The following is a 23,849-nucleotide window of genomic DNA, read 5'->3' as shown; positions in this document are numbered from 1 at the left end:
CATCATTAAGGTAAAGAAATACAAAGTCCTTAGCATTTTATTGCACAAGAAAAACGTAATAACATACAGTTTCTTGAGGTACAATGATTATTGAGTGCCTAAACCACCGTATTACATGCAATTAAAGGACTCGATGGAACTCTAAAACGATTTGTAAAGAAAACTGCAATTAGAGAAAAACAAAACCCAGTGAATTATTGCCCACGCATTCTGAAATAATATTAAAACGTATCGCGTGTTGTAAAAGATAGTAATAAAAACCGCTTATAACACTTCGCACGAAAGTATGGAGGAATTTTATTGCAGAAATGCATTGAAGAGCGCGGAGCAGAAATCCTTCATCCTTATTTAATAACAAGGTTTACGTTTCCTATATATCACATCGTGTTGCACAAAATCTCCACGTAAATAATACAAAAAATGGAAATACGTATGCTTTCAGGATTGTGTGATTTTTCGTTTATCTGGAAATAATAAATTTTCAAGTATAAAAAGATTTCAGATCTTGACATGTCTAGAAGTAATAAAAATAAGATAATCAAAAAATACTAAAACTACGTAAAAATGTTTGACAAAATTAGCGAGAAAAATTATATTAATATTTTTTTAGCCCTTCTAATATAATCTTTGTGAAAATATGCCTATAAAAATTGTGTTTGGAATTGGGAAAATAGTGTTGATTTTCTTTTGGAAAATTTCTTTTGAAAAGACAGTATATTGGATGTGTTTGCTCCTTATAGGGTAAAAAATGACAGTTTTTTTATTAAAAAAATAAGCAAATATTCAATTTTTAATATGTATATCAAATATTTCAATAATTGATTGTTTAATAATTGTTATGTGCTGAATATGTTTACTGAAAGTCAAAAAATACTCATATGCTCATAATCTCATACATTATGATGCTGAGTGGGATATTTCACTCGATGATGCGAATAACACAGCTCAACAATCAATCACGAAAAATACATGTACTATTTTTTATCTCAATAACTAGATGCAATAAAAATATTGAACTGTAATTATAGAAGTAAAAATATTGCATTCTTTATATTGTTATTTATATGTATAACACAGCAACGAGTTATCGGGTAGTAATATAAAATTTTCTACAATTTACTTTTAAAGAAACAAGCCATGTACTTTTTTACAACGGCTATGATTTATTGCAAGTATATACGATAAATTATAGAAATCGTTTAAAAAATAATCACATTATTTTAAATATTGTTAACATTATTTTTGTGCTAATAAACATATTATTGCTAAATCGTTTTTCTATAAATTTTAATTCAGTTACATCCACCTATGTCCATTTATAGATTTGATCATAATTTGTAAACATTCGGGATATTAGGATTCGTTCTTGAGTTATAGTAATTTCTGTGCACTTGGCCGTATTCCAAACCATGCCGTCGTATTACTATGGAAATATAGAATCTACTTATTTAAAAGTTTTCTTCTAATAAAAAAGGATAATTTAATTAACTCTGAAGCATGGTGTAGTGCACGAAAATTTAAAAGAATTTAATTAATTAATTATGATGTAGAGGGATATTTCATATAATAATTTGGCATATATAACACAGAATTAGACTCTCTGGAAATATATTTATATATAAATGAAGATGTATGTGATGTTCATGAGATTACTTGTAAAAAATAAAGTAATTCATATGCCATTTAATGAAAAAAATATAAATTAGATCCCTAATATATTTTGTTGCTAGTGCTACAAACTTAAAACAAGTTTTGCGTTTAACTAACAAATTAGCACATGTTTATAAGAAATATATACAATGAAGTAATAGTGTATGATTTATATTTAATGAATAATAGGTATATTGTTCAATGTTGATATTATATAGTATTAAATAGATTACATCTCACATAAAAAGTTTTATGATTTTTCTCTAGCACCATTAATTTTCCTTTTGCAACCAATTTCAATACTCGCTTTATGAAATTAGACACGTGCTAAACATCGTTTTTCTGTGTCGTTTACACTGAAAAACACATCCGAACACTAATCGAAATTTCATTCAAATGTGAACGAAAGGCATCTCGTGGCGTATATTAAAATATTTAAATCGAAAAATTGCAAAAGTTCAATTTAAAAATGAAATTGAACGGATTTCGTTTAACCCGTACGCCGACAGATTCAGTCATGCAAATATGCATGCGTGCATATTCATGTGTGGATATAGAACAATATAAATAGGGGAAAGACGGGGAAAAAGAAACATTTGCGATAAAAAAATACTTGAATAGTAGTTGTCATCATATAACTTAACACTTCGAATATCTCAAAATGGAGTATTGACTTATGTCAATGCAGTATATTTTCATTTACTATCATTACAATTTTCCAGTAATTCAATTATGAAAAAATCTTCCAATTTCACTTGTAACAGTTTTTAACTTTATCTATATTTATGCTCAGTAGGTATTCATATTATTTCAAAATAGGTATATTATAAATAGGTATATTGCTTTCTATAATGTGATCGTAGCACCTTAGAAAAATATATGATTAATTTCAGTATGCTTTAATTGATCAATAAACACAATTTGATAACAATATTAAGTTTTTTTTGACGTTCTACGTCATTCTGAAATCTTAGACGCAAAAATGGTTGTAAACATCTAAGGTTAATCCTGGTCTAATGAAATTATATAAATATATTTTAATACTCCTTATACATGATAGAAATGATATACCCTAGTCCCTCTATAGCACTATTTTGTAGTATAAAATAATGCTCCATAATGTAATGCATCTTGTCCATAGCCTGTCCTTCAATTATTAATCCTTCTTTCTAAGAAATGTTGATTTCTTGAACTAATTCACAGGTCAATATGTGATTAGATACGAATGTAAAGGGTAGTCGCTTGCACCCAAAAACGAACCAAACAAAATGTTAAAAAAAAATTATAAAAACTTTGGAGAGAAGTATCTACTAAAAATTCAAATGAGTAAGATCAGTAATATTTCAAATATATCAATCACAACATCGGATCATTTAATGTAACTATACAACATTTTTAAACTGAACATGATCATTTAAGGCATATGCATAGTACGAGCATGCTTTCCCAAAAATGTTTAATTAAGGACATTTAAATATTTAATTAATATAGATTGAGATGTATGAGTGTAAATATTGTACACATAACATCATCCGTTTTAAAGCTTATTGATTTGTGGGCATAAAATTTTAATTTATATTAATTTTACATATTTACTAATGACAAATTTGAGCAAATAATCCGAAGGCATCTCATTCAACATTTCGCGTGCCCATTACCTCTTCCATGCCAACTCTCCTCTATCCCACCGGCACCAACACACTAATACCTGGCGTGATTTTATAGGTAATTCAGATTACGAGGATTTGGCTAGATTCCAAATTGCGTTTCAGAAATCAATCGATATAAATACCGTCCTTTTTGTTTCGACGTCGCTCGAGCGCTCGGCCTATAAATAAACTATATATAATACATGCCAAGTTTTCTATATTCGTCGCTCCGATGGAATATTTGATGCGATCTAAATTTTTATGATGAGGCCGGGCTAACATTTAAAACGATGTTGTGTCTGATATATCGGCATAATGGAAATAAATTCGTGAATTATTCATGAGATTGTAGTTCGAGATAGCGTGTACTTTTGTGTATAATTTGTGAGCTAATAAAGCGACGTGATTTAAGCGTTTGTTTTACCTGAATTAAGTTGTTACGTTTAACTTGGACGAAAAAGATATCGTTTGTATAAGAGCTGTGCATATTGATATAATTTTTATGAAGGGAAACTATATTATATATATATATATATATATATATATATATATATATGTATTTGTGTATAATTTTTCAGATGGCTTTTTAGATATCCATCTTATAATTTCAATCAATCATCTGATAAATCAATCCCGTACTCGAAACATTTCTAAATATTAAACTTTTTTTCCTTCCCCAAAAATTAATTATTTCTCCATACTATCAGCATAAGCAGAAAGTTTTTTAAATTATTCTAATTAGATGGTAGACGACTGGAACTGCCTTATCAAAAAAAACTAATCAGTCAGTACTAATCAAATGTTTTTTGAATCATTTTCATCGAGAGCTCCTTTCTCTAAAAAACTGGTAAACTTTGTACTTTTTGCTCCTTATAGATAAAACGGCTGGACCTGCATTTTCAAACTCTAATTTGCACGTCTCCCTATCAATATGAAACGAATACTTCTTGAATCAATCAAATCGGTTGATTCATGCGCTCGTAAACGTGCACAAGGCACACACACACATCCATTTTTCTAAAGTATACCAAAATATTCTGAAACCTCTGAAACGTGAGATATACAAAAAATATTTTAGACTTTTGGCCAATTACTATAACTTACCCTACGGGAAGTTAAAAATTGTTTCGAAGACTAATTATCCATACGTTTTGTATCACATGTGAAAATGTTTCAGATCAAATTCAAGAAATGAGTTGCACTTGCAGCTAAAAATTAAATTTTATTAACTTGAACAGACGTTATTTTAAGTAACCGCCAAACTTTTTTGTTCTTAGTATACTAGAATACCAAACCAAACATCCTTACCTTCAGATATATATTTCATCCAGCCTAAAATAAATATCGATTGAAATTTACGCCTGACAAAAAGAGAACTACGTAAACTAACATATAACGAGAAAATAGTTCGTGGGTTCTTTTCCCACCCAGTAGTGCAAAGGTTTGGTTATGTTCCGGGGGACGTTCCCGGATTTATGCGCTCCGGAAAGTTTAGCAAACCGCGTTGAGGTGTCGCGTCGACGGGGCCTCTTTACCCGGAACATTGTGCGCTCGTTATGAACTTCCAGGAATTATTATAACAGACCAGAAATATTATCACTCGCCTGCACAAAAACTTGCTGGTTACAAGCCGAGGCCCATGGAAAGTTATTATCGGGATTATGAACCTTGGCATTACAGTGGAGACGTAGTAATAAGATAGTTGGATAATTCTACATTTGAGCTGGAGTAAAGTATTTATCACCCGCGAGTTAGTTTTAGCGTAAAAAATAATTTTTTTTATTTTCAACATTAGGTCTTAGTAGGTAAGTAAGTAGTAAGATCTCAGTATGCAAGAGAATATGTATTCGAATATAAGTATACGATTAGGTTTCAATATACATATTTAAAATCACTCACGTATCATACTCCAGAAAACCATAATATGCATATGCTTAGGCTTACCTGAAACAGAAGGAAACAATAAATTAGTTTATATTATATTATATTATATTATATATATACATATATATACATATATACATATATAATATATAAGTATGTAAAAGGTTAGTACTCGTGGAAAAAAAATATAAGAACTAATGGAATTCATTGATGCATCTTACGATGGTAATACAAATTATGGAAATAAAGTTCTGAATTTTTGAAATTGAATTTCATTCAATTCAAATTGCTCAACAGTGCACAGTTTAAACGAGTGCTAAAAATTGCATAACTAGCTATAGAGTTTTAGTAAAGTTAGACAGAATCATAATCTAGACCCAATATATTGATGAACCAAGTGAGAATTGAAATTGAATTTTTTTAAATTTTCAAAGAAGCATTAGTCTTGAAATTTTGAACTTGGTAATATTGTTACTCATCTAAAATTTCTTTAATGAATATAATGTTCCAATAACAGTTATCTTAATTTCATACAAAGATCTCGTCTCTATAATATTGGACGGTATACCTACACAAATGTTGGTATACCGTTCTGTTACTTTTAAAACTTAGATATAATTGAATTTTTACAAACTACAATATTTTTCCTTGAATCAGGTTATAAATTCCTAATCAGTTTCTCTTATCCAAGTACCAATGCACGTTCGGCACATACGAAGTACATTATTATAAGCAACTTTGATATAACTCCTGAAGCAAGTTTCTTATCAAGACTCCTAGTTACTATATGCAGCAAGGAAGCACTTACACGTGGATCCCATTATCCGATAAAATAGAAAACTTGTGCCATTAACATATTAGTGACTCTTTAGATAATCTCGTAAAACAATTACTCTCCAAAGGGATTTTGCTAGATGTAAGGGAAAATAAATATAATAAGGTATTAATTAGTTCTGATTTTTTTATATTCTTAGTAACAAATATTGGTATGCCAGGTTTGTCAAATCATGCCATTTGAACATGCATACATTTTATTATATACAACTTTGAAATGTAGTTTGGTTTAACTAGATACACTATTTCTGCATCAAAGAACATTTACCTTTAATAAATGTTAAGATTTTTTACAAAGCTAAAAAAATTAAGAATTAGGAAAAATATTTCAGTTGATTTCATGTTTAAATAGCTCTGTAATATCCTACCAACTTCAATATCATTTTCGTATCCATATGATAATATTTTAGGTGAGTTTACAACAAACACACCCCAAAGTTGCAACTTTTAGTATTCGCATGAGCTGGAGAGACCGGGCATAAACTTTGAAGAATTTTTATATTTTTTAATCATACTATATACCCGTAAAAGTTTTGTGTGTACTTTTTTATTTATCCTAGCTGTACATGGTTGAACTTTATAGTTGCACATACTACGGCACTTTTATATGTCACTTTATCATGAAAATCATAATGTCTTTGCATAACAATGCGTTTTATATCAGAACGAAATGAGATTATTAGAGGAGGAAAGTGTATTCTGATAACGAAGAAATAAACTTCGGATATGCCTTCATGGAGCAGATAGGTTTCAGCATGAATGCGCCCATAACAAACTTTATACGTAAAATAAAAGTTTCCTTTAGGCAAACTTTAATTTTAATAAATAACGCTTTTTACAGGTACCGTAAACTTCACATAGATTATTAATGATGGCGAGCATGGTTTTGATAAACTTGGTATCATCAACTAGTAGAATATGTACATAAAATAGTAGGTATATGTAAATAATTATGTACGAATGTATAAAATGAATAAATCTCTTGAATATAGCAGAAAAATAATTTGTATGTGAGAATTGTATAAAATGTAACAATTTTTGGTACATATATAAGCATTAAAAAAAACTTATTTTCGATTGCTGATTGTTTTTTTTAACATAATTTAAACAACTTAATAAATTAACATAATCGATATTTCTATTTAAATCCAAGAGCAAACTAATTTAGACAAATTTAAGTTTTAAAATAATTAATAATATAAATAATACTTTTGTGTAATATTTATGCTGAAACAAGGTAATTCTTTCAGTGGAAATTATATTTTTTGAATCCGACTCAACAAAATCACGGGTCAATGCCTGGTAATAGATAATTATTGTAATGGACACTCGCTGGACCCAAAAATGAAACAGTAAAAAAAATGATAAAACTTCTGAAAACGTTGTATATTAGTATAAACTCAAATTTGAACGAAGTAAGATCAGTAGTATCTAAAGATTTATTTAAGTGGCCTCAGTGTTAACACAACATTCAAACAAGTAACATCATTATAACATTAACAAACCAGTAGCATATCAATAATTTATCAATCATCAATATTATATCAATTTTAACTATATATCATTTTTAAAGGTCTGATAGAGCCAATAATTATATATTTTATGTGGTCTTTCGGCGCATAATCCGCGGAAAATAGTGCTATTTTAACAAAGATCGCAGCATCTCGGTGGATCACGAGCTCTTCATATAGTTTATGCTAAGAACCAATCGATTCGAAATAAACTTGTCTAGTTAGAACGCGTGTCCTTCTGTTGCCAAAAATATATCTGATAGCACGAAAAGAAATGCCCAAGCAGTAGCTAATATTGAGTATAAAGTAGTTTTCAACCAGTAAAAAGAATCTAACCTTTTTCCCAATTTATATTATAAATTCTCTATTCTCCCAGCACATGGCCCGACAGTCTATATTACTATGGTTCTGTGTTATTACGCCGCTGTCAATTAGACTAATTTGAATTAAATCCCTCATCGAGTGCAAACTTCAGAGCACATGCATTTGTACCAAATTGCATCCGGAAATGTGCAGAACCATGCAATGCTCTTAGCAAAATTAGCTCTCACCCGATATTCTGCAAATATACACATAATTATATTATGTGCGCAATCTTATGAGAGAGCGCCTCGGGTGCCAAATGGAGCCGTATGCAGGCTGACGCGGAAACTCATGTTCGCAAGGACCGAACTTGATATATTACTTGATTTGAATCATGGTAGGAGTTAATCAAAGGCGTCACAAGAAATTATTCAATTTATAATGTTTATTTTAAAAGGCATATTGAAATTCTCTTAGGACTTTTTATATTCTTACATTCCCGACTCCAATTCTGAGGATTTATATTAGCTTTGGAAAAAATGAAGGTCAGGCCCTACTGATACATCTGGTCACCATCACACCATGTCATTTCTATGTTAATTTTATTTTTAAATATTTCAGATTTTTTTTAATTTAGCACCAACTTCACCAAACAAAAACAACACAAAATCATTTTAGTAAGAATAAAATTTATTCATATTTAATTCCTTCAATCAACTGATATAACAATTAAACCATGTAAGTGAGTTGAACTTGTTCATTAATTTATACCCAATTTGAACACGCTTGCAGTAAAATTTTAGAAAAAAGCAACTATAATACCCTTACCAAATTATATTACAATTCCAAAAATATACTAACAATATTTTATTTATTCGTTGCCTCTAGATAATTTTATGAATGAGTGAATGTGACCGGTGGAAAATAATGTTATGTGGGGTGTAGTTAGATTTGCATAATATATACTAAATCAATCCAATCAGCCAAATATAAAATAAAGTTGTGGTTGGCGTGTGGAGTTAATAGTACATTTATTATATTTGGGTTTTCCTATTTGAGAAATTAAGATATTGTATAATTCCACTTAGAAGGTTCATCATTCTATAACTGATTAATCGTTTTACAAATGTTGAAGCAAATTGTATAAATCAAATTTCATTACTCTTACAAACTACAAAAACATAATAACTCAATAGAAATAAGAGAAAGCAACGAGCGTAAACTGTAATCTATTAAGATTTTGAATTAGTACAAAATTTGGAGTAGATGTGGCAGACTAGATGATAAAATAATTGCAACAAAGTCAAAAAACTGTAGTCAAAAGTATCTCCGAAAACTTGATGTATATATGTCTAACGATCATGTTAACCACCAAATAGTAGTTCCGACGCTCTGTTTACTCAAAAAGTAAATTGCTGTTTTTGCATATGTCTTCAAGAGGGCTGTACCAGCCTTTGACAAAAATTAATCAGCGCCTCTCCCCATTAATAAAAATCGAATATTATTTACATTGATTGATCTATGCTCTGGCTGTGTCGGACAAAAATTTGTATCCGCATATACATACAAACATACATCCATTTTTTCTATGGTATGCCAAAATGATTAGAAACGTTTGAAATGTCGTGATATGCATAAATTTTCATTTCCGATTTTTTTTGCGATTACCATAACTTACGTTCCGGGAAGTTAAAATATTACACGTCGTATATTTGCACAAAGTGTTTTTTTAAACTATTCCATTTATTGAAATTGTTTGGATATCTGAAATGTTTTTACATATCCGAAACCATAGAGAACAATCTATCTATCTATCTTTCTTTGAGAAATGTCCTGGCTTTCATATGTCATCGTTTCCTCGTGTGTCTATTCGTCTATTCGTGGTCTATGATTGAAGACCTATAACTTTCTGCTGCATGACCTCGCATGCTCCTTGGTATTAAACGACGTGAAAGAAAAACACTGGGACCGGCGGGTAGACAAAAAAAAATTGGCTGTGTTTCAGAATCGAAGTTTTTCTATTCTAATGGTTCAATGGATTCTCGGCCAAGTGTTTTTGTGTTCGGAATCAATTTGAGGCAATTCATTCACTCAACTTAATTTTCTAATTACGAAGTCCGGATGTAAACTTTTTTTAGAAAGATTCTGTGGAATCATTGCCAGAAATTTTAGAGGAAACACGGTTTTGTTAATTGATATTAAATTTAATATCATGGTTTGATGTAACATTCTAGCATTACGGCATACTTTTCATGAAACATATTTTCAATAGCTTTTAATAGATTAAAAAAAATAAAGCTTTCTAATTCGAGCTTATTAACACATTTCCTTGACAAGAATTAAAATAATATTAATCTATATATTCGAATATATATTTGCATTAGACATTGGAATTGAAAAACGTGTAACTATTTTCGTTTATTTTTAGTTTTATTTCATACAAGTATTTAAGACAGTGTCTCAATCCCATTCCTCGAGCATAGTGTCGTAATAATTCCGGTCAATAGAGTTTCCTTGTAAGTCTGTTACGGTTATACATAAAGCCCCAAGTCATTTGTTGGGTTCATCGTCTAGACTTGAAAAACGAATAGATCAGTCACAGTCGATGCGGATTCTCGAGCATCGGCCGAGGAAACACTATCAGGGCTTCGATAGTGACGACTTCGAGGAAGACGAAAAAGTTGCGGAAAAGTTGAATTTGGCAAAATTATTCTAAATTGATAATAGAATTATATAAAATTTACAACTCGACTAAAACATCATTCGAGAAAAACATAACTGGGAAAAATCTGTCAACTCGTATACCCATTTACTCGACTACTTATTTAACTGTTTACCTGCCTACCAGTCAACCTGATCACTTGTTACCTTTTCGCCTGTTTATGTCTGCCTTTTTAAATCTACTTGTCTACTTATCTATCTATCGGCCTATCTTTTTATTTGTCTTCTCGTCTACCTGACCTATCCATCTATTTAACTCTCATCTGTGACTCAATATTTCTACATGCATATGGATAATAATGATAATGGTCAAAATTTTGAATCCATACATGTATATATACATACATAAACACACACCCATACATCCATCATTTCTAAGGTATGCCAAGATGTTAAGTAACCTTTGAAACGTTAAGATATACAAATATTTTCATTTTCGATTTTTTGCGATTAATTAACTTACCTCACAGGAAGTTAATATATAGATGTAATTTTACCAAATGTAGAGTGTCATGATTTCAATTGTAACTTGATAATTCAATTTTCAAAAATAAATTTACGTAATCTTGTTCTCAATAAAAAATCCATTTTTATTAAACATAAGTTTTTTCTCACCTTTACGATTTTAAAAAGTGCCCCTGGGCGGGACGCAAACGCGGGTGTGAATTTATCGCGTCCCGCGGCGCCATTCTCCCGATTGCCTGATTTCAAAGTCAAATGTCCCGTAAAAAGAGCGACCGATAATGGCCAAGACACTCGGGACGAGAAAAAATAAAAATACAACCCCATGGCAGATTTACTCCACGATTTTAAAGTAGTAGTTCCGACTCAGCACTTTGATTACCGATGCCGATAATGTACTGTTCGTGAATATATTTGAGTCTAGTCTTTGTAATAGAAATGTAGATTTTGCGATTTTCACAGTATTTGAATATTTTCTATAGTCGATTTCGAATTAGAATGTGGAGTACAATATATGAAAAAACGAACAAAAAATTTTTATTTTATTGACTATTAGTTACTTTTTATAAATTTTATTGCACTTAAAACCCAATATATAATATCACTTAATACAATTATAAATAAATTCGTTATACAATGCATGAGATCACTTTTCTTTATTCCTTATTTTTCAAACTTTTATATTTAAAAAAACTGTTAAGTTCCAATCAAAAATCATTTTGGTGAAAAAATATGGAATATGAATTTTATTTTTTTATTTTAAAATAATTATTGATATTTTTAATCTACAGTTTCATTATATTTAGTTTAGAGATTAAAAATTACATTATGTTCTACAACAATATAAAAATAAGTAAAAAATTATAAGTAGTAAGGTAATGATAAAAGTTTTTTTTTTGTTGAAGAGAAGAGCTCAAAATCGTATATTATTATATTAATAACATACATAAACTTTAGACAATAAATTAATATTTCGGTCTTCAGGTCTTCTTTCAGGCATTTCATGATATTAAATACCATTTAATATAAAAATTTGCTCATAAAAATTTCAATGACAAAATACGATATTTATGACCATCAACACACAAGGTCCACAAACGATTACAGATTAATAACTGTTTTTAATGAAATTTCCAAACTGTTTCAACTCCACTCGAAATATATATTCGCGACTATTTTACGATATTACATGTCTGTCAGATGGCGTTCGTATCTTGGAACATAAATATTTTATATAGAATTCATAGGCTCTTTAAAACGAAAGTTCTCGGCAAAAAATATAAAATTTTATGAAGAGCGTGTGCATAAACTGAGACATAAAGCAATAGGAATGACGAAGAGAAAAATTTCAAACAGTGTCTGGACGACACAAATATTGCTAGGATGGTTTTGTGAAGAATCGTGGTGCAACGAACTTGGGCGTATGAAATGCTAAGAGTTTATGAGCACGAGCCAGCTGGGGTTCTAGAAAAAATGAAACTGAATCAAATACTTTATTCGTAAAAATTTCCAATCATCAAAAACATCAAATTTCGACAAATTCAGACAAAATTTTCGGACTAATAATTTTTTATATACATTATTATGTCAGTGTCTCAAATATAAATCAGTGAGTCTATTAATTTGATATGTGCAAATAAATATTAAATGAGGCTTAATAATAAAATATGTATAATAAAGTAAATAAATAATTTAGGATCTAGAAGTTACTATTATAAAAATGATAAAAACCTTAAAACTGTAGTACGATCCTTTTCATAATGTGAATAAAAGTATCTAATGCAAACAAGAAAGAGCGCATATTTCCATCATTGTTGAACCAAAATATAGCAAAAACCTCGCAGACTTACTTAAATACGAGAGAACAATAAATCTCCATATTCCTGTACAGTTAATAACTATTCTTTCAACTCTATCCATAAACCAACCCATCAACGGAGGAAAATTCTTAAAAAACTTTTATAGGGGAAACGAGGTTATAAAGGAACTAATTTAAAAATATGTTGATAAAATCAATCTTAAATAATACTTAAAATAAACATTTTTCATACATTTACAGCAAATAGCAACAGGTAATATAATATATAACAGATAATATATAACATTCTCTGATATATTATTACAAGTTATTAAATTTAATTGTAATAAAATTCATTCACTCAAAAATTCAATTCAATTAAAAAAAAAAACTATTTGATGAGGGTATGATAAGAGGATAATTCAATGAAAGCGTTATTGATGAAGGAGTGCCTTCTATACGAAGTAGGAAAGATAAAAAAACTGCAAAGCTTAGAAGAAAAAATCATGCAGGTTTTGTAGAAAATATATAAAGAATAGAAAAAAATTTGAGAAGTAAAAAGTTATTTAAAAATAAAAAAAAGTAGGGATAATGAATCACATGTAAAGCAATCACATCAAAGACCAGCTTTTCATCAGAGAGCATCAATAACAATAATAAAAGAGAGTATACCAACCCCTATCTCCTGTACAGTAGCATTTTTCTTTAACAAGTCTCGACGTGAAAGACTTTTAAAGCAAGACGTATAAAAACAAAATAGATATTTGCATGTACACACCCGAGCCAAAATGTACACATATGCACGAAAGGCGGATGCGTCTAGCAGCTAGTCGGTCTCCCGTCGGGTCTGACTTCACCGCATAAGATTTATGCAAATGCTTATGTACGATGCAGAAATATTAAAATAATAAAATAAAATATCCGGAATCCAAGCGCGAAACTGCATAAATAAAAACGGTAGACGATCTCTTGCCGCTCTTGCCGCCCTTGCCGCTTCGGCCGCGAACAGGATATACCGCAAGGTTGCTGCTGTGTTATCGCCGGCGTTAAATATGAATGCTTACAAAGCCCGATGAAATAAACAGACTTATGAATTTACATAAGTTGTGCGGTTCCGGTAGAAACGCATATTCAATTTAATACCGGCGAACTGTATTATATAATTTAACGGGGAATTTTTTATGCGAGTTTATAATACGGTTGAGCATATTCAGTTAAATAAAATCGATTATTATTATGTAATTATGTAAATAGAAATACATGAAGTTATGACAACTGAAAAATTAATTTTATCCACGTAGAAGGTCGGAATCACTGCAGCGGTGAAGGGCCTTTCTTTGTCGCGCCGTTGGGGATCGACAATAACTTAAAAAATATTCGATTTTTTTCTGCAAAAATTTTACTATTTATTCTTAAAACATGTATAAATATATTCTTAAAGTTTTGAAATCCCCTTTTTTTAGGCGGTTACACTAGTTGTGCCCCTTAATACAATATACAATACTTAACTCTACTCATTTTGAACCTCGGTCCTCCAAGACTATGTGTAAATGATTGTTTACACGTGTCAATAACCGCCATTGAATTAGAAATTCAATTGCCAAAAGCTAATCAATACAATTTCCAAGTAATATCTTTCAATTGTTTTCGAATTTTTAATGTCGGTTCAAAAATTTTGGACGAAACAATTCATCAACGCGAAATCTTATTGATCTAATCTTTTACTAATTTACAGTTTTATATCAGTAGTGGGAAAATTAAGATTGTGGTAGTAAATAAGTGATTTTATGTACAATGTAATATTTTTATACTAAGTTACTATACTTTTATCATAAATTTTAGATATTCTAGAAAATTTAAGAGATAATTAAAGGTAAGGTAAATAATGTTAGTGAAATCATTTTCGCCTGCAGAATAAAATATTTTTATATTTGCACCATTAAGGTTCTTTAAAATACTTAAAATAATATAATTTATAAATAGCCATAATGCTAATATTTCATAGCCCTATTTCACAATTTGTCAAAACACACATGGCATGTTTAGCACTTTTTACTCAACACGTTAAATATGCTTTAATTAGATGCTAGAAAAGCATTTTTATGCAACATGATATTTCATCATAATATAAGAGAACTATTAAATATATTACCACCATTAAAACGTACTTGGCAATCCCTTTTGTTGCTGTTTTTAAAAATATCATTAATTTCACGTTATCCGCCGGTCATTTCTACATTATTCAAATCAAAATAACAACTTTCCTAATCTCGAACGCAATTCGTTTGGTTTATTTATTGCATTCTGTGTACATTACAGGCGTTTCCACCGCACTATTCTTCATATCAGTTGAGTTCTACATCGTGAACAATTGCGCACTTTGCATTTTATAGGTGTACCTAATTTCGGCGGTAGAAGTCGACGGAAATGCAGAAGTGGAAGCAATTCATGTGCACCCCGACAGATAATACCTACAGAAACTGTAAATCATAAGGGAAATAGTAGAAAATGTAACCACGAACATTTATAGAAGTTGTAGGAGTTGCCACGACTATTTGTGATGAAAAATCTGAAGCAGGAAAAAAATTCCATTTCTCGTTCCATTAATACATTTTTTTTATTATTACCTCTGTTATTTACAACTGTCCAGTAAAGGACATTCAATAAATTTGATGAATTTACAATAGTCGGCCGAAAAGGGACATTGTATACTACAAGGGCATGTTGGAAAAAACAACTCAGTAGTTGTTTATCCATTCGATATAAAATTCACAATATTTCATTGATAATCATATAATTTTAACTATTTACTTATTAAATAATTTCTTATAAATCATGATTAAGTTATTTTCATTTTTTATCAGGAGAGTTGATGGCATAAATCCAGTGGCGCTTTTCTTTTCAATCTTCTTGGATAGTTCTCTGTTATCAATGAGTTTGCTAATGAATTTGGGTGACTGATTAGCTTGTTTCCATACTTGTTTGCTGTTTCTGTTATTACCTCATTTATGGTAGGTGTATTCGTGTCGATATGAATCAACCAGTTGGGAACATATTTTGGAGCTCCTAAGGCAATTTTCAATAATTAGTTTTGAAATTTCTGTATTATTTCTATATTAGTGTTATGAGCACTGCCCCATAATTGTATACCATAGCACCAAATTGGTTATAACTTTTAGGCAATGCCTATGAAAGTTGTAAATCATACAACTAATATTTGTATTAAAAGTTTAGATGTTGTTAATATTTTCAAAAACAGAAACAAAAAGGATTGCTAAGTACTCTTTTATGTCGGTAATATTTCTGCTACGAGTGTCGCCCATGTCGACTGTCAGTTAAACTATTCGTGAATCTAATTCTTATTGTAAATTTTGGTTTACTAACCAATTCTATTTTTTACACATTTTTATCTATAATAAATAAAATATTGAAAAAAACGTTGTGTGGATCCTTCAGTAGGACTACTAAGCTACACGCTGTTCTGTACACCAGTGACACTACGAACATTTTACTGTAAAAATTCAAGCCTAAAAAGGGCTAGTAAAGAGGCATTAGTAACTAAGAAACAAATTTAATGAATAAATTCCAATTTTTTATACATGTGCAACACTTTGTACTAAACATGTGCACTATAACTTATCTTGGGGCTCATTGATTGAAAGTAAAATACTGAATCAATATATTTAAATAGTAAATTTACGTAACTCTCAATAAAATTAAATGTTTGGAAAAATGCCAAATGGGTTTTATATGGGTATTAATTAAGACTAATGGTGACGTCGTCAATTATTTAACAGATTCTTATTTTTACATTAATATGGAACTGTTTTCAAAAGCAGAACAGTTTAAATTACACAGGTGCCCTGATTTCAATGTGATTTGCTATTACATAATATATATAATTTACAATTACATACGACATCAATTATACTATAATTACTCCAAGTTCACGATTTAACCTGAGAACTAGAAGTTTCAGCACGCTATGTTAACATTGTCAGAACATGTAAGATGTTCTGGCCTAGACTTTGATATATTTGCTCAAAGCATGTACACTGTAATAATATATTAAATGAAATATATATGTACATTAGTTTTGATATAAAAATATTTGTATCAATCTCACCAGAAATGAATAATATATTGAAACAACGCAGAAAAACCGTTTAGTACAGCAACGTCAAATTATCCTGAAGCATAATTTATTGAAAAATCTGCTTTTTTGCAAAAGAAAAACGTCTTTTTAGATATTAGAAATATGTGTGAAATGCAAAGTGAAATTTAAACAACGAAGTGAAGCTCCCAAAAAACTCTTGCACTATTTTCCCATTTAAACCCCATTTTCTGGGTTTTACAGCAGATTATATTAGCAATACATTTTATATCAAAAGGAAGCCCTGGTAATACTATTCTATCCTCCATTTATACATCTATCCTGAATCCCGCCAGACAGGAAACCATTGACAAGAGTATTCAGTGTCCATGTTGCGGAAACATTGCGTAACTAACTGCACCGAATCGCTCTCAGGGCACCTGATTTATGTCTCTTACGAAGAATAACCGATTTATGCCTACAGGAAAACTAAATATACACACACTAGATATATATATATATATATATATATATATATATATATACAGATTTATATGTACAGGTTACTCTTGTTCCTTGATTTCCTCAACTTTGAGTTCAATAATCCCTACATTTTATATCAATATTAAAATAATAAGTGCGTTGAAGTATTAAAAAACGTAATATCGATAAAACTAAACTTACAAAATAAAGTCAGTTTAAAAGTATTATCACAAAGTCCAATCTTAAAATCGAACTTAAAATAAGACGTCGCAGATGCTCGCAAAAAATCACTCGAAATAAAAATGTCTCAAAACTTTCGGCAGGCTGCACACGTATCGCTCCAAGTGATAAAATCATTCCGCGTGAGCTTATTTAAAATTTCGTTTAAAGTTTTCGAGAGCGGATGCCGCTGTCCATTTAAAAGTTCACCGTTCAAACTCACTCCGAATATTTTCGGCCGAAACTCTAAAACTTGAAACTGCCTCGAGCTGCAATATTGATTCTTGTATGAACTCTAATGATATCTTCTTGTGTTATCCCCGAAAGATCGGAGAACTGATCGGAAAACGGAATGAAGTGTTGCAGCATTTCAAAATCAATCAATTTTTGCTATTTTTCATGATAATTATTTAGATTTTAGACTTAGAATAATATTAAACATTGCACAAAATTTTCTGAAACAGGAAGACCATACAAATTATATAGTCACTCAACTTCTTGAGACACCAGTTTCAAGAACACTAAAAAAGAAGTATCCATTGGAATGTATTCAAGACCATTAGCGTTACCATTTTTGAAGAAATTAACAAAATTGGTGCTTCAATTATTAGAGTGACAACTATTGATATATCATAATCTAGCACAATAATTTCATACGAGTGTTCATAAATGTGATTGTTGGTGAATGAATCAAGCCAAATAGCTTATGGGCTACTGTATTCTGATTTCCTATAAAATACCATATTTTTTTTTAATTTTCTTATCCCTTTCACACGTAATATAAGTACCAATTTATTACCCCGTGGAGTAAAAAATCGATTGCATTTAAAAGTTATTCCGCACCTTTGGCATAGACACGGTCCATTGCGCGTACGAGAAAGTTTAACACTCGCAAAGGAAATTCGAGGAAAAAGTTGAAAACAGAGGAAAAGGTGGTATGGGCGATGTGGATAGTTGTTTCACAGACAACTGTTTTTATTTCCCTCTTTTGCAGGTAAGTTCGATAAGTCCATTCCGAAAAGTTCTGCGATGCGCGACTTTGAAAATAAGAATAATTTATGATGCATACAAACCAGACCTCGGCCAGACGGATATAGAATGTATAAGTAAAGCTTTCACTTTATCTACAACGAAAGTGTGAAGGAAAATGATCATCTCGAAGATGTAAATTTTGGAACACTTTGGGTTGCATCTTCAAAGTGCAAAGTTTCAGACTTTAAATTTGTATATAGCTTGAGGTAAATCTACTGTTATGTGAGTAAATATAGTAAAAAATGGTTTAGTATAAAATTTGTATTTAACATTGAGCTCCAAACCTCTGATCATTGCGGTATACTGAATAATTAACTCTTGAGATGGATAGATATATAATGAACCCTCGAGTTCATTAAGTTAATCTTAAGATTTTATGTTCCTATAAAACGTCACAACCAATGTCCATTTAAACTAGTTTTGCTAATATTTGTTGCGATTCTATTCAATGTACCTAATATTGAATCTACCAAAGGAGAAGATATTTTATAATTGATAGTAGATATTAAGTAGTTGCATAACAATTCTATGGTTAGACGTGTATTAAAAGTGATGTTAAAAATATGTTTTGCATGAAAAATAATTTCTTCATTTATGTATTAACAAAACCATGACAATTTGTTTTTTTCTGTCACTATTGCATTAATTTAATCATATGCAATTTTCTATTATTGTGCATGTACATGCTCGTATTTACATAGTATCACGAAAGCAGTACTAGAACCACCTGGTCTAAATAAAAAAAAAACTACAGTAGAATTAATTTCATTGCATTATCAAATTAAGTAGTTTTCCATGCAAAAATAAAAGCACATAATTTGTTCCTACCGCACTTTAGACAAAAAAACTATCATGTTCTGGCCATGAGAGTGCAATGTTGCATTATAAAATAAATGGACACGTACATGTTTGAAATATTTAAAACAGCAGCTTTAATGGGATCTATATTTGAATTCATTGCATTTGTATCCAGTTCGATTTTATATCCCGTTCGCTGCGAGTGCTAATTCACAAAGTATGTAAGTGTATAATGTATACTCAGTTGTTAAACGGAATATATACAGAATTGGATAAGCGCCAAATGAGAAGTTATTGCACAATATCCAATGAAGGTTTTTCGATACCAAAAAAGGTATATTGTACACGATGCCATAGATGTAATTGAAAAATGTCATAAATACGATATCTAAATGAAAGTTAAAAATATTATATGGATTTAGCTGCGCGCCGGCGGGATGATACATGAATTGTAGTAATCGTTGCTATTGAAATACACAACTGCGCGTTTGGGTGATAAATGCCCTTTAGGTTTTTGTGGCTTCATTTTTTTAATGCATTTTAAGTTATTTATGAAAAACATTAAAATCATAGATGGTCATGCTTTTATTTCATATAGGTAACAGCTATACGTAAATTATAGCACTTGTCGATACAAAACTTAAACCCACTTATTGTATAACAAATGTAAGTGATGCCTATAAATCTACACTTCAACGACTTCCGTGCCTATCTAACTTATTATAACTAACATATATACATATATATATATATATATATATATATATATTTTATATTTTTAACAGCAATCAGAACCTTACGTCCTATGAGCTGTTGGGCTGAAACTTCTCCTTACTTCGTATTTTTAGATGGTAACCCAATGGTTAATCCATCCATATTTTATGATTTTTGTTATTAGAATTAATCTAATATGGCTGACTTTTTATTGGTGCGGCAAGGGCTATTTTTACTTGGAAACATATTGCTATCTATATTTCCAAGTGAAAATCGTTGTCACTGTTGCCTGACAACAGGCTGTTTGAAGTGGGTATCGAACCCGGGACCTCTGAAACAAGTCTCGTCGCTCTTAACCGCTTATCTACTGGCGAGCCCTGATAATGAAACCTATATTAAAATCTTTTACTAGTTCCTAGAAAGGAACTTATGAGACGCAGAGTAAAAACCGTGTTTTAGGAATGTAGTGCTATGGAAAGGTTAAAAACCGCGTTATCGGAAGTTTAACTGTATACATTTAATCAAATGCTAACAATACTTGAGTACGATCTTTTAAAAATAATAGAAACGTAAAAAATCTGAATACTACAAATATGAAAAATTATTGACATGCACAATGTTGAATTTATTTTATTATGAAGAATTTAAATGAAATAATCGATGTCTCTAATGTTCTGATGAACTTATTTCTTCTTAGTTATGTTCTGAAGATCGATACATTTTTACGTATTTTATTTACATAACCATTTTCCATAGGCCTATAATAAACCGTCCTGTGGTGAAGAGCTCCTGTCGCCTTAGTCACATGCATTAAAAAATTCGTATGAAAAAAATTAAAATTGTTGTAGTTATTACAGTTAGCCAAAATGACTGTGCTACCGCCATTTTTTTACTATTATATTTTATTTTGTTACTTTAAAGTACAATAAATAAATATATTTAGTATCATGATTTTAATACTTTTCTTTCCGTCCGAAAAAATAGCAAAATCATACGTGGTGTAACTGCTGCTACAGTGGTGTAACCCTTTAAAATTGCCAACGCATATTTCTGGCTCAAATTCTGAAGATGTTATATTTATATACATATATTTTCAACAGGATCAATAAAATGGTTATTCGACATCATATAAAACATATTTTTAACATTCAGTTTGGTTTATTAACTTTGAGTTCCTCGCCCATCGGCATATATTTAATTGGGACACATATATGCGTTCCTCCGCTCTAACAACTGCCTTCGTCAAACGCATATAAGAGTTCTTCGGCCATCCTCGGCTTAGTCTTAGGATGTGTATTAAAATCATACAATCAACCTGTGTACAAAATTTCATCGTACCTGCGTACACTCTCAACAAAAAGCAATGCATCATCAACAATATCGAGGAGACTTCAGCGTCAAAACCATGATTTTTGCAACAAAATACCACACTATTCAACTATGGGGATATGCAAGTACGTCCAGCATAAAGATTATCCAACGAACTCAAAATAAAATTTTAAGAGCAATAGTTAATGCACCATGGTACGTTTCGAATAACACTGTTCATTCAGATTTAAACATACTGACCGTAAAAGAAGTAATTCAGCAAAGATAATACCATATGAGATTAGACCACCATCCAAATCCAGCCAAGCAATTAATCAAAAATCATGATCCAACTAGAACGCTCAAAAGAAAATGGCCAGAAGATCTACTAACTTAATTAAAGCTCTGTTATATTACTAACATAGATTATTTATTAACATAGATTATTCATTAACATAGATATATTTTATTAACATTGATTTATTTTATTAACATAGATTATCTACAAGGGAATCTCATCAGTAGAAGATACTTCTCAATGTCATATTTATTGGATCGCATAGGCTCATAGAAATTTGTATTTCTGATTGTCTATAATAAATAAAGAAAAAAAGGAAAAAAATACCACACGCTGCGTTATATTGTAACAAGGAATAAGTGTAATCGTTCACTTACCGTTTTATCTGCAAATATTTGTGAAAACACCACACACGACACATGACTGGACAAAATGACGATCTGGACCAAAAATCATTGGGCAAATCTGAACAAACATGTCGATAAAATTCCATAATATATTGTGATAAGTAATAAATAAAATCGTTTATTTACCATTTTATTTGCAAATTTACTTAATACAATATAATAATGTCACACTACACACTACACAATAAAAACGACACACAAAAAACATTCGGCAAATTTTAACGACGGCCGACCGACGAAACGACCTGCACACCTCGAGTGCATCTCGACTACTAAATTTGCAATATTTTATATCAATTGTCCTTACACAGGTGTTATCACATTGGTTAACGAATCCAAAAACACAATGACGTCACGATCTACGTCACAGCGTACGAGGGTGCAATTGATAAGATCATACGCAATAGACTTCTGTCAAAAATTATACCATCCACAAAGACAACGTTGCCAAGTTGATTATTTTGCGCAACCATAGGTGGTTTAGATGCAATTTGGATTTATTTAATATTATGTGACAGAAGTATTATAAAATGCATTCTGAACATAAATAATGATTTTAAATTATATTATATTATATTATATTTTAAATTTTAAATTATATTTCATTTAATATAGTATGTATTATTATCTATTAATTTAAGTTATGTACCATTAATATCTATAATTGTATCATTCTGTTCTATAAATATTAATATTAAACTAGTGGGGCGCATGGCATCGTGCCTTAAGGCAAATTGCTGGAACTTCCCATACCAAATTTTTTTTTTAAAGATTAATATTTTTTACTAGATCTCCGAAACCGCTAGACCTGCCTTCATGATCAGTTCTTCATTTTGTTAATACAAGTAAAATGTTTTTTGAATTATTCAACTGAGTTACCTTTTTTGGAACTTTTTGCCCCATACCTTCGGAACGGCTAGACCTGCTTTCGCCAAAACCGAATCAGCACGTCTCCTTATCAATACGAATCTAATGTTTTTTGAATTATTCAAATCGCTTCATTCGTGTTCCCAAAATCGTCGACAAAATTTGTTTCCGCACACACATACATACACGCACACACACATACATACATCAATTTTTTCTAAGGTATGCCAAAATATTCAGAAACCTCTGAAACGTTAAGATATATAAAAATTTTCATTTCGTTTATTTGCGATTACTATAACTCACCCTACGGAAAGTTAAAAATGAAAAAATATAAATATTAGTCGCTGAAGGATTTTATAGTGTGAAAAACTATTGCAGTTTATACAATTATGAAGAAATTTGTTAAATATACTAGTTCTTTTAGATAATTATTTTATTATCATGAACTGTTGATATGTGGCAATTAACTGAGCATTGTCTTCGAGTTTTTATAAAATAAAATGTCACGATATTTCTATAGTTTTATAATCAATCAATTTTAATATATTTTTATACTAATGGAAATTATCTTTTTAAAATTTATCCATGTCCATATTTCAAATTTATCCATTTAAAGATTTCCGAAGAATTATTATATTTTAACATGCTCGTGAGGATTATGAACTGTACTGCGATGCAAAGATTCATAGAAATCGTGAAACTAGGTGTAAATGGCAATTTGCCTCAAGGTTAAATGAATTGTCCGGTTTGGGAAAATTCTCGACTTAATAAACAGAAATTGATATTTAGCTATTTAAATAACATTTTTAACTGAT

The 23,849-nt window shown here is 30.3% G+C and overlaps 1 protein-coding gene across 1 annotated transcript in view; it reads right to left on the bottom strand.

Moving 5' to 3' along the window:
• LOC113374045 (CUGBP Elav-like family member 4) overlaps positions 1-22,328 on the bottom strand; it is a 653,992-nt gene extending 631,664 nt beyond the window's left edge. The window contains exons 1-2 of the mRNA XM_026614297.1: positions 22,291-22,328; positions 22,135-22,222 (exon numbers count right to left, since the gene is read on the bottom strand). The gene's annotated coding sequence lies outside the window, so the exon portion shown is untranslated. The remainder of the gene's footprint in view (positions 1-22,134; positions 22,223-22,290) is intronic.
• Positions 22,329-23,849: the final 1,521 nt, after the last annotated feature.

Source organism: Ctenocephalides felis, unplaced genomic scaffold (genome assembly GCF_003426905.1).
Source record: "Ctenocephalides felis isolate EL2017-DRISC unplaced genomic scaffold, ASM342690v1 CF-g0.4_SCAFFOLD_01604, whole genome shotgun sequence".
Taxonomy (NCBI): domain Eukaryota; kingdom Metazoa; phylum Arthropoda; class Insecta; order Siphonaptera; family Pulicidae; genus Ctenocephalides; species Ctenocephalides felis.
The sequence above is the reverse complement of the archived record's forward strand: the minus strand, read 5'-3'. Positions and strand labels throughout refer to the sequence as shown.